Here is an 11,943-nt window from a genome sequence, read left to right as displayed (position 1 = left end):
CGCAGTGACATAATCGGCCCTGCACATGCACTATGATGGAGTATTGACACCATGGCCGTCCTGGATTAGGATTAGGGTTAACGCAATTACCTTGGAGTTGCCTGCAGAAACCAGTTGACAACACATTGTGAATAGCAGAACCTGCAACTTACAACTGCTGCTTTCACTAAAGGCGTCCCATTATTTTTAACAGAGACGCTATGGTGTTTGATTGTTGGTGTTGAAGGCCTCGGATGAAGGAGGGGCTGAGATGATAGAGTTCTAGGCTGTTGTTGAGGTGTTGGGTGCTGGTGGTTGAGTTTGGGTGAGGTGTTGGGTGCTGGAAAACGCTCCACTGGCTGGAGCCATACCTAACACAAAGGAAGATGGTTGTGGTGAATGAAGGTCAATCATCACAGCCCCAGGACATTGCTGCAGGAGTTCCTCAGGGCAGTGTCCTAGGCCCAACCATCTTCAGCTGCTTTATCAATGACCTTCCCTCCAACATAAGGTCAGAAATGGGTATGTTCGCTGCTGACTGCAGTGTTCAGCACCATTCGCAACTCCTCAGATAATGAAACAGTCCATGCCCGCATGCAACAAGACCTGGACGACGTTCAGACTTGGGCTGGTAAATGGCAGATAACATTCGCGCCACAGAAGTGCCAGGCAATGACTATCTCCAACAAGCGAGAGTATAACCACCTCCCCTTGACAGTCAACAGCATTACCATCGCCGAATCCCCCACCATCAACATCCTGGGGGTCACCACTGACCAGAAACTTAACTGGAGCAGCCACATAAATACTGTGGCAACAAGAGCAGGTCAGAGGCTAGGTATTCTGTGGCGAGTGTTTCACCTCCTGACTCCCCAAAGTCTTTCCACCATCTACAAGGCACAAGTAAGGAGTGTGATGGAATACTCTCCACTTGCCTGGATGAGTGCCGCTCCAACAACACTCAAGAAGCTCGACACCATCCAGGACAAAGCAGCCCGCTTGATTGGCACCCATCCACCACCTTAAACATTCACTCCCTCCATCACCGGCGTACCGTGGCTGCAGTGTGTACCATCTACAAGATGCACTGCAGCAACTCACCAAGGCTTCTTGGGCAGCACCTCCCAAACCCATGACCTCTTCCACCTAGAAGGACAAGGGCAGCAGGCGCATAGGAACACCACCATCTTCAAGTTCCCCTCCAGGTCACACACCATCCTGACGTAGAAATATATCGCTGTTCCTTAATCATCACTGCGTTAAAATCCTGGAACTCCCTCCCTAACAGCACTGTGGGAGGACCGTCACCACACGGACTGCAGCGGTTCAAGAAGGCAGCTCACCACCACCTTCTCAAGGATAACTAGGGATGGGCAATAAATGCTGGCCTTGCCAGCGACACCTAGATCCCATAAGCGAATAAAAGTGTTGGCAGTTGCGGTTGAGGTGGTTGTTGGGGTATGGGGCTGGTGTTGGGTTGTTGTCGAGGTGCTGGGTGGTTGTTGGGTTGTCCTTGAGGTGCAGGGTTGTTGAGGTACAGGGTTGGTGTTAAAGTACAGGGTTATTGAGGTGTTGGGGCGCTTTCTCTAACCACTGTGAAGCGCAGTTTGCAGCAATATTCAGGGCAGCGCTTCCCGTCCAAAACGCAAGCTGCAGGGGGATCAGTGACGTTCCAGCAGGCAAACACAAGTAAACACACAGGCCGGTGAGTACGCACCTTAATCCACATTTACCAGACACCAGGGGTTAATTCTGACTTTGGGTGATATGCCCATTCTACTCTCACCCAAACTCAAAATTAACTCCTCCTCTCCCCGCCCCGCCGCTCACACCTTCCTTCTTACTGAGCGTCAGCCGCTGACGTCCAATGTACTCACCGCGCTTACGTCACGGTCCTGGCCACGGCCGTTGAATGCGGGATCGGCCGTTTCGTTTCGAGCCGTTTGAAAACGAGTTCCAATCCGCTCTCGCGCCGCTTCCACCACAACAACAAACACTCGGGAAGTTCCAGCTCCGCGCGCCTCACTTCCGCCGCCGCTGCTCTGCGGACGTGACGGAGCGCCTCCACCCCGCGGTTCGCGCGCTTGCGCATTCAGTAAAAAGTGCCGTGAAATGGGCTGTTCGAGTGCAGTTTTTTCGATCAACTGGCCACGCGCAGAACCAGGCCTTCCAAGGTTCGCTCATCTCACTTCAAACAAAACCTATTTTCATAGTTCTCACAAAAAAATACAGCTCTGCAATGTTAAATAGGTCTACGATCTGCCTCACTCTTACTGATCATGTATTAATACCACCCCCAACATTTCTGGAACCCTGATCCATGCCTTTGTTACATAGAAACATAGAAAATAGGAGCAGGAGTAGGCCATTCGGCCCCTCGAGCCTGCTCCGCCATTCAATGCGATCATGGCTGATCATCCAAATTAAGTACCCGGTCCCTGCTTTCTCCCCATAACCCTTGATCCCTTTAGCCTTAAGAAATATATCTAACTCCTTGAATATATTTAATGAACTGGCCTCCACCGCCTTCTGTGGTAGAGAGTTCCACAGGTTCACCACTCTGGGTGAAGAAATTCCTCCTCATTTCTGTCCTAAATGGCCTACCCTTTATCCTTAGACTGTGTCCCCTGGTTCTGGACTCCCCGACCATCGAGAACATCCTTCCTGCATCTAGTCTGTCCAGTCCTGTCAGAATTTTATAAGTTTCAATGAGATCACCTCTCATTCTTCTAAACTCCAGCGAGTACAAGTCCAATTGACCCAATCTCTCCTCATACGTCATTCCTGCCATCCCAGGTATCAGCCTGGTTGTTAAGTCTGTGTGTCCCAGTTATGCTTATTATAAATCACTGGACACAGACCACAAGAATAACTTTTAACAGGTCTTTACTATTCGGAGGTCCTCTTTTTATTTGAACCAAAATTTGAACCAAATCAACTGTAAATAAACAAAAGTTCAACTAATCCTTAATAAATCAAATTAAAATTTGGTGTTCCAAATTGATGATGCACTCCAGTCCCCGCGGTGCCCAACGGTCGCGGAAATACTCAAGCGTACCGGCGGACACCGCGTGCTCCATCTCCGGGGCCACCCGGGCGTGAACATGGCCGCGGAAGAGAGGCAGGCAATCCGGCTGGACGACCCCCTCGATCGCCCGCTGCCTGGACCAATTGATTGCTCTTTTAGCCAGGCCCAGGAGCAGGCCCACAAGGAGGTCCTCCAGCCTATCCGCTCCCCTCCGCACCGGGTGACCGTAGATCAAGAGCGTGGGACTGAAGTGCAACCAAAAATCGAGGAGCAGCCCCTTCAAGTAGTGAAAGAGGGGCTGCAACCTCTCACACTCCATATAAACGTGGAACACGGACTCCTCCAGGCCGCAAAAAACACAGGCGGCCTGGGAGTCCGTGAACCTACTTAAAACCTTATTGCACGGGACCGCTCCATGCAACACCCTCCAGGCCAAGTCCCCGATGGAACAAGGGAGGACTCCTGCGTAGAGAGCCCTCCATTGGGGACCACCGCCAGTCGGCAAGACGCCACGCCAAGGCGTGTCTGGACGGCAGACAAAGATGGCAAAGTGGAGAGTGTGCAGGAGCAGCCCGTACAGGAAACCCCTCCGCGCGGAATGAAAAGGCACGGAGGGTATTTCCTCAAGACGGCTCAAGTTGTGAGGCGCCGGCTCCCGAGGGGAGTTTCAGGGCCGGGCGCCAATAAGGAATTCCGTCCGGACGGGGGTAAGCTCGGACGGGATCGCCCACGTGCTTGAGCCACCTCGGTGGCATAGTGGTTAGCACTGTTGCCTCACAGCGCCAGGGACCCGGGTTCGAATCCGGCCTCGGGCGACTGTCTGTGTGGAGTTTGCACATTCTCCCTGTGTTTGCGTGGGTTTCCTCCGGGTGCTCCGGTTTCCTCCCACAGTCCAAAGATGTGCGGGTTAGGTTGATTGGCTATGATAAATTGACCCTTAGTGTTAGGGGGATTAAATACGTGGGGTTACGGGGATAGGGTGGGATATGTGTTGGTGTAGGGGTTACGGGGATCGGGTGGGATATGTGTCGGTGCAGGCTCGATGGGCCGAAATGGCCTCTATCTGCACTGTGGGGTTTCTGTGATTCTGTGATTCTGTGATACACCTAGTGGAATCGGGGCCCAGTGCCGCTTTCACCGACTCGATGGCTTCGGCCGCGAGCCGGACGTTGGCCCAGGACAGGCGCCACGCCAGCTCCTCCGGCGCCATCCAGCCCGCTCCTCCGACATCGAGCAGGTCCCCGACTCTGGTCACACCGCCAGCCACAGCCCCGCCCTCCGCCAGCCGCCCGAACCCACATTCACGGAGGTGCGGATTCCTGAGCAGCGGCTCCCGAAGGAGAGCCGCCGCTCCTGACGGGGGAGAGCTCCACCTGGAAGCGACATAGTTCCAAACCCATAGTAGTTCCTGGTAGAAGACAGGCAGCTCCTGCAGGCCGGCACGCCTGCAGCCCACTTTCACAAACAGGAGCTGCGTGTCGTAATTGAGGCCGTGCAGCTGACGGAAGAAAAACGTCGCCAGCACACACCATCTCGGAGGATTCTCTACGTACAGGTATCTCTGCAGCGTCTGAAGACGGAAAGTCGCAGCCTGGGTGCGAAGGCACACCAGCACCTGACCGCCCTCCCTAAGCGGGAGACACAGAACCGCAGTAGAGACCCAGTGCTTCCTTTTGTCCCAGAAGAAGTCGATGAGCTTCTTCTGTATCTTGGCGACAAACGCAGGGGGAGGGATCAAAGTGACCAACCGGTACCACAACATGGCAGCCACCAGCTGGTTTATGACCAGCGCTCGACCCCTGTAGGACAACACTCGGAGCAGTCCTGTCCAGCGTCCTAGGCGAGCGGTGACTTTGGCCTCCAGCTCTTGCCAGTTCGCCGGCCAGGCGTCCTCAGCAGGGCTAAGGTAGACTCCCAAATAGAGGAGGTGCGTGGTGCTCCAGGCGAAAGGCCTGAACTCCTCCGGCAGGGAGTCCACCCGCCACTGACCCACCAGGAGTCCGGAACATTTCTCCCAGTTGATCTTGGCGGAGGATGCGTCCGAGTAAATCTGCTGGCATTCCCGCATCCTCCGCAAGTCAGCGGGATCCGTGACCGTGAGGAGCACGTCATCAGCGTAAGCCGAGAGGACCACCTCCACGCCCGGCCCTTGCAGAGCCAGTCCCGTCAACCTCTTCCGCAAGAGGCGCAGGAATGGCTCCACGCAAATGGTGTATAACTGACCGGACATGGGGCATCCCTGACGCACCCCCCTCCCGAAGCGAAGGGGCGCCGTCAAGGACCCGTTAACTTTAATCAGACACTCTGCGGCGGCGTACAGAAGTCGGATCCGGGCGACGAAATGCGTCCCGAACCCGAATGCGCGCAGAGTCCCGAAAAGATACTCGTGATCCACCCTGTCGAACGCCTTCTCCTGATCCAGGGAGAGGAAGGCGACCGACAGACCAGCCCTCTGGGAGTGGTGGACCAGGTCCCGGACCAGATGGATGTCGTCGTGGATGGTCCGGCCCGGGACCGTGTAGGACTGGTCGGGGTGGATCATGTGGGCCAGCACGGTGCCAAGGCGAGCAGACATAGCCCTGGCAAAGATTTTATAGTCCGTGCTGAGGAGGGAGACCGGGCGCCAGTTCTTAAGGAGGCGGAGATCGCCCTTCTTAGGCAGCAGGACAATGACCGCCCTGCGCCAAGAGAGGGGCATCTCCCCGGTCGCCAAACTTTCCCCCAGGACCCGCACGTAGTCGCCCCCCCAAGACGTCCCAGAATTCTCGTGCACGGCACCGGCCGCATGGAAGCCGCCGGAATGCAGGATACGTACGCCCGGGAAATGTAGAGGCAGTCGATTCTGGACCCTCCTCCTCCAGACCTCACGTAAGTGAAGGCGCTGGAGTCGGGATGAAGATTTCGCCAGACGTCCACCAAGTCGAAGGACCCGACCAGGTCCCTCAACTTCTCCATCGCCAGCGGGCATCGCGGGGGACCCGTACGGTCCCTCGCCTCGAGGGTACAGTTAAAATTCCCCCCGAGGATGACGCACTCGCCCACGTCGATGGAGCCCAGAAGAGCGGACACTTCTTCAAAGAAGCGCACTTGCTGCGCACTGGCCTGAGGGGCATACACGTTCACTAGATGGAGCGGCATGCCCCCCAGGCGAACAGTGACCTGGAGCAAGCGGCCCGGCACGTGCTCCTTGACCCCCAAGATCTCCGGCTGAAAATGCGGGGCCAGCAAGATAGCCACCCCGCTGGAATTATTGGAGAGGTGACTCATGCTGACCCCTCCTTGCCATTCCAGGAGCCACGTGGCTTCGTCTCCCGGAACGGTGTGGGTTTCTTGCAGGAAGCACACCGCATACTTCCCATCCCGAAGGACCGAGAAGTTATTGAATCTGCGGCGCGCCTCCCCGCTGCCGTTGATGTTGAGGCTGGCTATGGTTATCTTCATGTCAGAAGCATAGTGCAACCTCTACCTACAACTAACGGGGGGAGGAAGCGCAGCCGCTAGTCAGCCGCCACCTCCTCAGCAGCCCAGTGAGAAATGTTCTGAGCCGACGCAGCTCAAGTGGGTTCACACCCTTGTCCGCGCCCATGATCTTAACGGCGGCGCGGATGGATACAATGAGCAGCGCCAGCTCCGACCACCTGTCGAGGGCCAGCCGGACCTTCCCGCGCCGACCCAGGCACGTGGCCATAAAATCCCGGAGTTCCTTTACGGGAATGAGGGGAGACTCGGCAAGGGGCACGAGGCCGTCCACCGCCTCGTCGGCGCCGGAGTCCGACTCGTCCTCCGTGCCCATCACCGAGTCCCCATCCTCCTCCAGGGGGTCGTCACCAGCGGCCGACCCGTCCACCGCGCAGTGCGCAGTGAACGGCTCGGCCGCAACAGCCGGCCCCGCCTCCGCCCGGATCCCACCCCCAGGATCGGTGGCGGAGGAATCCTCCCTGGGCTCCTCCGGGGGCGCCGGGCCAGAAGACGGCGGCGGCGGTTCGGAGCCCCCCTCCGCCTCAGACGCCAGATCGACCAGAGAAATCGGGGAGAACACAAATCCGAACTCCCCCAGGACGTCCGGCGCCCGAGACACAGTCAGAGCGCCTTCCTCTTCCGCGCCACTGGCCTCTGACCCAGCAGATGGGGCGTCTTTGGCTAAATCCTCGACCAGGTCGAGCAGCCCCTGGGAAATGTCCGGGCCGCTTTGGGCGAGCTCACTTTCTTCGAACTCGCCCGACCCAGACCCCAGGCCGCCCGACCCGTCGAGGGGTAACGGCACCGATAGATAGTCTATTTCAGCCGCGGGTTGTTCCGCGACCCCCCCCACGGGCAGGGTCTCGTCCCCATCCCCGGGAGGCACGTGCTGGACAGACACATCTGCCTCAGCCTCCTGAGGGACAGGCGACCCCTGCCGATCGCCGGTGATGGTGACAGCGGTGGGGGGGCGCAGCACCCGCGGCGGGCGACGACTCCCCCTGTTCGGAGGGACCCTCCTCCTCCTGGTCCTCCTCCTCTTCCAGGGTGTCGCGCCTTCTTTTTAGCGCAGAGGGAGCGAGGGAGACCTCCATGCCTACAGGGGCCTCCTCCTCTGCTCCCTCCGGCGGAGCAGGTTTGTCGGGTTCCTCGGGCCCGAGCCCGGCCGCAGGTATTGGCATTACCGCTGCAGCGGTCACGGCCACAGGCTCGGGCACGAGGCCCCTCCCGCTCGCGTCTGCCCCGACCAACTCCACAATGAGCGCGGGTGTCAGGGGCACCAGGTCCAGGGGCTCGCCCTCCGTGGGGGGACCCACCCCAAGGTGTTTCTTTTTTCCCCGCGCCTTCTTTCCGGCCGGACGCACTCCCTCCCCCCCGCCGGAGGCCTTGATGGCATCGGCCTCCGACGACGACCGTGCATCAGTTGTTTGGGGTGCGCGGCCAGACCCGGGGAGAGGAGCGGCGGCGGTGCCAGCCTTGGCTACGCCAGACGATCTGGCGGCCTTGGAGGCGGGGCAGTTCTTTCTAATGTGCCCCACCTCCTTGCAGGCACGGCACCGCACACCGTCCGACGTCCAAAAGGCGCGGTAGGCGGTCCCCTCGTGGAGGACGACGAACGCCCCGTCAGTGTCCTCCTCCCGCGCCAGCTGGATAAACAGCTGGCGCCGGAAGGAGAAGACGTGGCAAAGGCTGGCCTCCCGGAAGCCGAGCGGGATAGGCGTGATCACTGACCTCACCTCCCCAAGTTGACTCAAATAGGGAAGGAGGAGCTCACCGGGAATATAGGGCGGGACGTTGGAAATGATGATCCTCTGCGCGGTGGCCTCGAGAGGATCCACCGGCAGAAAGGTCCCGCCCACGGTGAGCCCCTTGGCGACAGCCAGGGACACCGCCCGCTCCGACCCCAGGAAGAACACAGCCTTCCCATACATTTTCGAGGCCGCAACGATGGCTGAGGGGCCGACAACCCCAGCCATGGCTTTGACGCAGGCCTCGATGGTCATAGTGGGGTGAGTGTAGCTCTTCACCCCAAGCTTTTTGGTTATCAGTCTAAATGGTGACGGGGCAGCAGAAGCAGCGGGGGCAGCTGTGGCTGCCGCTCCCGCATAAGTCTTGGCTTGCCCCGCCACCGGCGAAGATGTAGTCGCCATTCTTGGGTGCTTTTTTAAGGGCTACACTCACCCCAAGTCACAGGTCTGAAGGTTTTAATGGCCTCGGGTAATATATATATATTTTTTTGTCCTCTATTGAGCAGAGGGAGCTGATTAAAATGAGGACACACCTCTCCCCCTATTGATTAAAATTGGGAGTGGGGCCCTCTTGCCCTCTGCTCAATAGGCAATTAATAAAAAAGATGAAACGAAGGTGCCTTAGAGAGACAGGCAGAGAGAGACAAAGAGAGAGAGAGAGGGGGGGTGGGAAGGAGGGAGGCCGCAAAGGGCAGTGTTGCCACTCAGGATGGTGGGTGGGTGTTGGCAGGGGTGCACTCTCCGATGGAGTTAAAAGTCTTTGGTGGTGGTGGTCTTCTGGCAGGGGGAGAAGATGTCTTCACCTGGAAAAGCTGGAGAAGCCCAGGCTCAGTCCTGCAACAGGTCTTAACGATGCAATTAAATGAAATGAAATTAAGGACTTCACCTGGGCAGCTCCAGCTCTCCCAGGGCAGGCAATAGCAGGGATGCTAATTAGTGGTGTGTGTGGCCTAGCTTTTAGCAAGAGCCACACACACACACACTACACCCCTTGATGATCCGGCCTTGCTTCTTCTTTTCTCCCCCCACCTGAAATACAAAGTCTTGGGAGAGTGCCCCAAATAACACCCACCTGTAGATACTCAGGAAGATGTTTCTTCCCTCCTTCCAAACAGTTGGTTTCTCTCCCCTCTCTCCCTCTCCTGAAGTGGAGGCCAATTTGGGGAGGCAGTAATAGGAAAGGCCTCTCCCCTGGTTGATGTTGATGTAGGCCTCCTTTCTCCTTCTCCTCCTCTGTCCTGTCTCTCCAGGCACCTCAGCTGTGTTGATGGTGTTGGAGGAGGTGGAGGTGGTGATCTGACGTTCTCCTCCACTACCTGGTCAGGAGACCACCACTCTCCACTCTCTTGCCTTGGCAGCTCCTTCTCCTCTTGCTGCTGGAGACAGCCAGAAAAGCACACAGGTCTTTATTATTCGGAGGTCAGGGCTGAACTGCCCAGCAAATCTCTACACAACGTTTATATACCGGTGTGGTCACCACCGGTATTACAGTATACAGCAGCCAAGAGAAAGTAGTACATCTCTTAAGGTAGTTCTCTTAAGGTGGAACAGGTTACATACACCACAATCCTCCCTTTTTAGCTTAACAGTTATATCCCCATTTAACATAACATAATAACATATAGATATATATATATACAACTTCATGCAAAACAGTTCAAAGATTCAGTCTCTGAGGAGGCCTCCTGATTTGAGTTGGATAACGCCTTTCAGGGGTCTCTGATTCTCGTTGCTGGGGTGACTCATCTAGTTGATCTCTTATGGATTGGACATCATCCTCAGGTACATTCACTTCTGAGGTAGATGCTTCAGGTTCACTAACTTCTTCCACGGTTGTCTCTGCCGTAACCCTGGGTTCGACCCTTGTTCTCGATTCTACCAGTTGGTCAGCATGACGCCGTATTACATTTTCACCAATATCTACCGTGTACATCAGGGGTCCTTGTCTGGCCCGAATTGTTCCAGATTGCCATTTCTCGTTTTTATAGTCCCGGGCTAACACCGGTTGTCCTATTTCGAAACTCCGAGTGGTCTTGTTATTTATATGCTGGAACTGTTTGTTTTCAACTTCCCTCCGCACATTTGGTTTTATTAAGTCCAACCTGGACCGCAACCTCCTGTTATAGAACATCATGGCAGGACTTTGGTTTGTCACTGCACGAGTGGCGTTTCGATATGCCAGTAGGAATTTGTCCACCTTGTGCTGTAGTGGAATCTGGTCTTCGCTCATGGCCTTTATTGCTTTTTTGAACGTTTGTACAAATCTCTCGGCCAACCCGTTTGTAGCCGGATGATATGGGGCAGAGGTATAATGTTTCACCCCATTCTTCTTCATGAATTTCTGGAATTCTTCTGACACGAACTGCAGTCCGTTGTCTGAACATATTTGTTCTGGCAATCCATTTCTTGCAAATATCGTTCTTAGCACCGTGATCGTCTTTTCCGAGGTAGTGGTAGTCATCTTAATCACTTCTGGCTATTTAGAATGTGCGTCTACCGCAATTAAAAACATGGAGTCCATGAATGGACCAGCAAAGTCAATATGTACACGTTGCCATGGGGTTGAAGGCCATTCCCATGGATGCAGCGGTGCAATCGGAGCTGCATTTTGCACTTTTTGGCACCCTGAGCAGCTTTTCGTCAGATCCTCTATCTGTTGGTCGATACCCGGCCACCACACATAAGCCCTAGCAAGGCTTTTCATCTTGACTCCCCCCAGATGACCTTCATGCAGTTCCTTTAGAACTCTCTCTCTTAACTTAGGAGGAATAATCACCCTTGTTCCATACATCAATGTTCCTTGACAGACGGACAGCTGTTCTCGTCTTGCTGAGAATGCCGGTAACAGTGGATCACCATGTGCTGGCCATCCCTTCACTGTCACTTCGTAGACCCGGGACAGTGTCGGGTCGTTCCTGGTTTCTCTTTCAATACTTGCATTGGTGACTGGTAAACATTCGATGATGGTCGAGTGAAATAACTCAACAGGGTCAACCATCGGTGCCTCCTCCTCTGTAGGTAGTGGCAGGCGCGACAGACCATCAGCATTACCATGCTGCTTTGTACCTTTGAATTCGATCTGATATTGATGTGCCCCTAGGAAAAGGGACCATCTCTGGAGTCTCTGTGCTGTCATCACCGAAACACCCTTCTTAGGGTTAAAAATGGATACCAACGGCTGGTGGTCTGTCAGAAGCGTAAACTTTTGGCCCTGCAGGTAATGATTAAACTTCTTTACTCCCCACACAAGGCTGAGAGCCTCCCTATCTATCTGAGCATAGTTGCGCTCAGCGGAGGTCAATGATCTGGATGCGAACGCAACTGGCCTCTCCAGGCCATTTGGCAACTTGTGTGAGAGTACTGCCCCAATACCATATGGAGAAGCATCACAAGCCAAACGAATAGGCAGCGTTGGGTTGAAGTGAGCCAACACTTCCTCTGAGGTGATCAATGCCTTGCTTTTGCGAAAGGCCCTCTTAGAGTCCTCGCTCCACTTCCATGGTACTCCCTTCTGCAAAAGAGCGTTCAGCGGGTGTAGCACCGTGGATAAATTTGGCAGAAACTTATGGTAATAGTTAATCAACCCTAGGAACGACCTCAACTGGGACACATTATCCGGAGCGGGAGCCTTCACAACAGCTTCGATCTTGTCAGGAGACTTATGAAGCCCCTCCTGGTCAATGACATGACCACAGTACGAGATCCGCTTCTGAAAGAACTCACATTTCT

The sequence above is a fragment of the Somniosus microcephalus genome, chromosome 2 (genome assembly GCF_052327205.1).
Source record: "Somniosus microcephalus isolate GS21.2 chromosome 2, FLI_Smic_1.0, whole genome shotgun sequence".
NCBI lineage: Eukaryota > Metazoa > Chordata > Chondrichthyes > Squaliformes > Somniosidae > Somniosus > Somniosus microcephalus.
Note: the sequence above shows the minus strand (reverse complement) of the source record.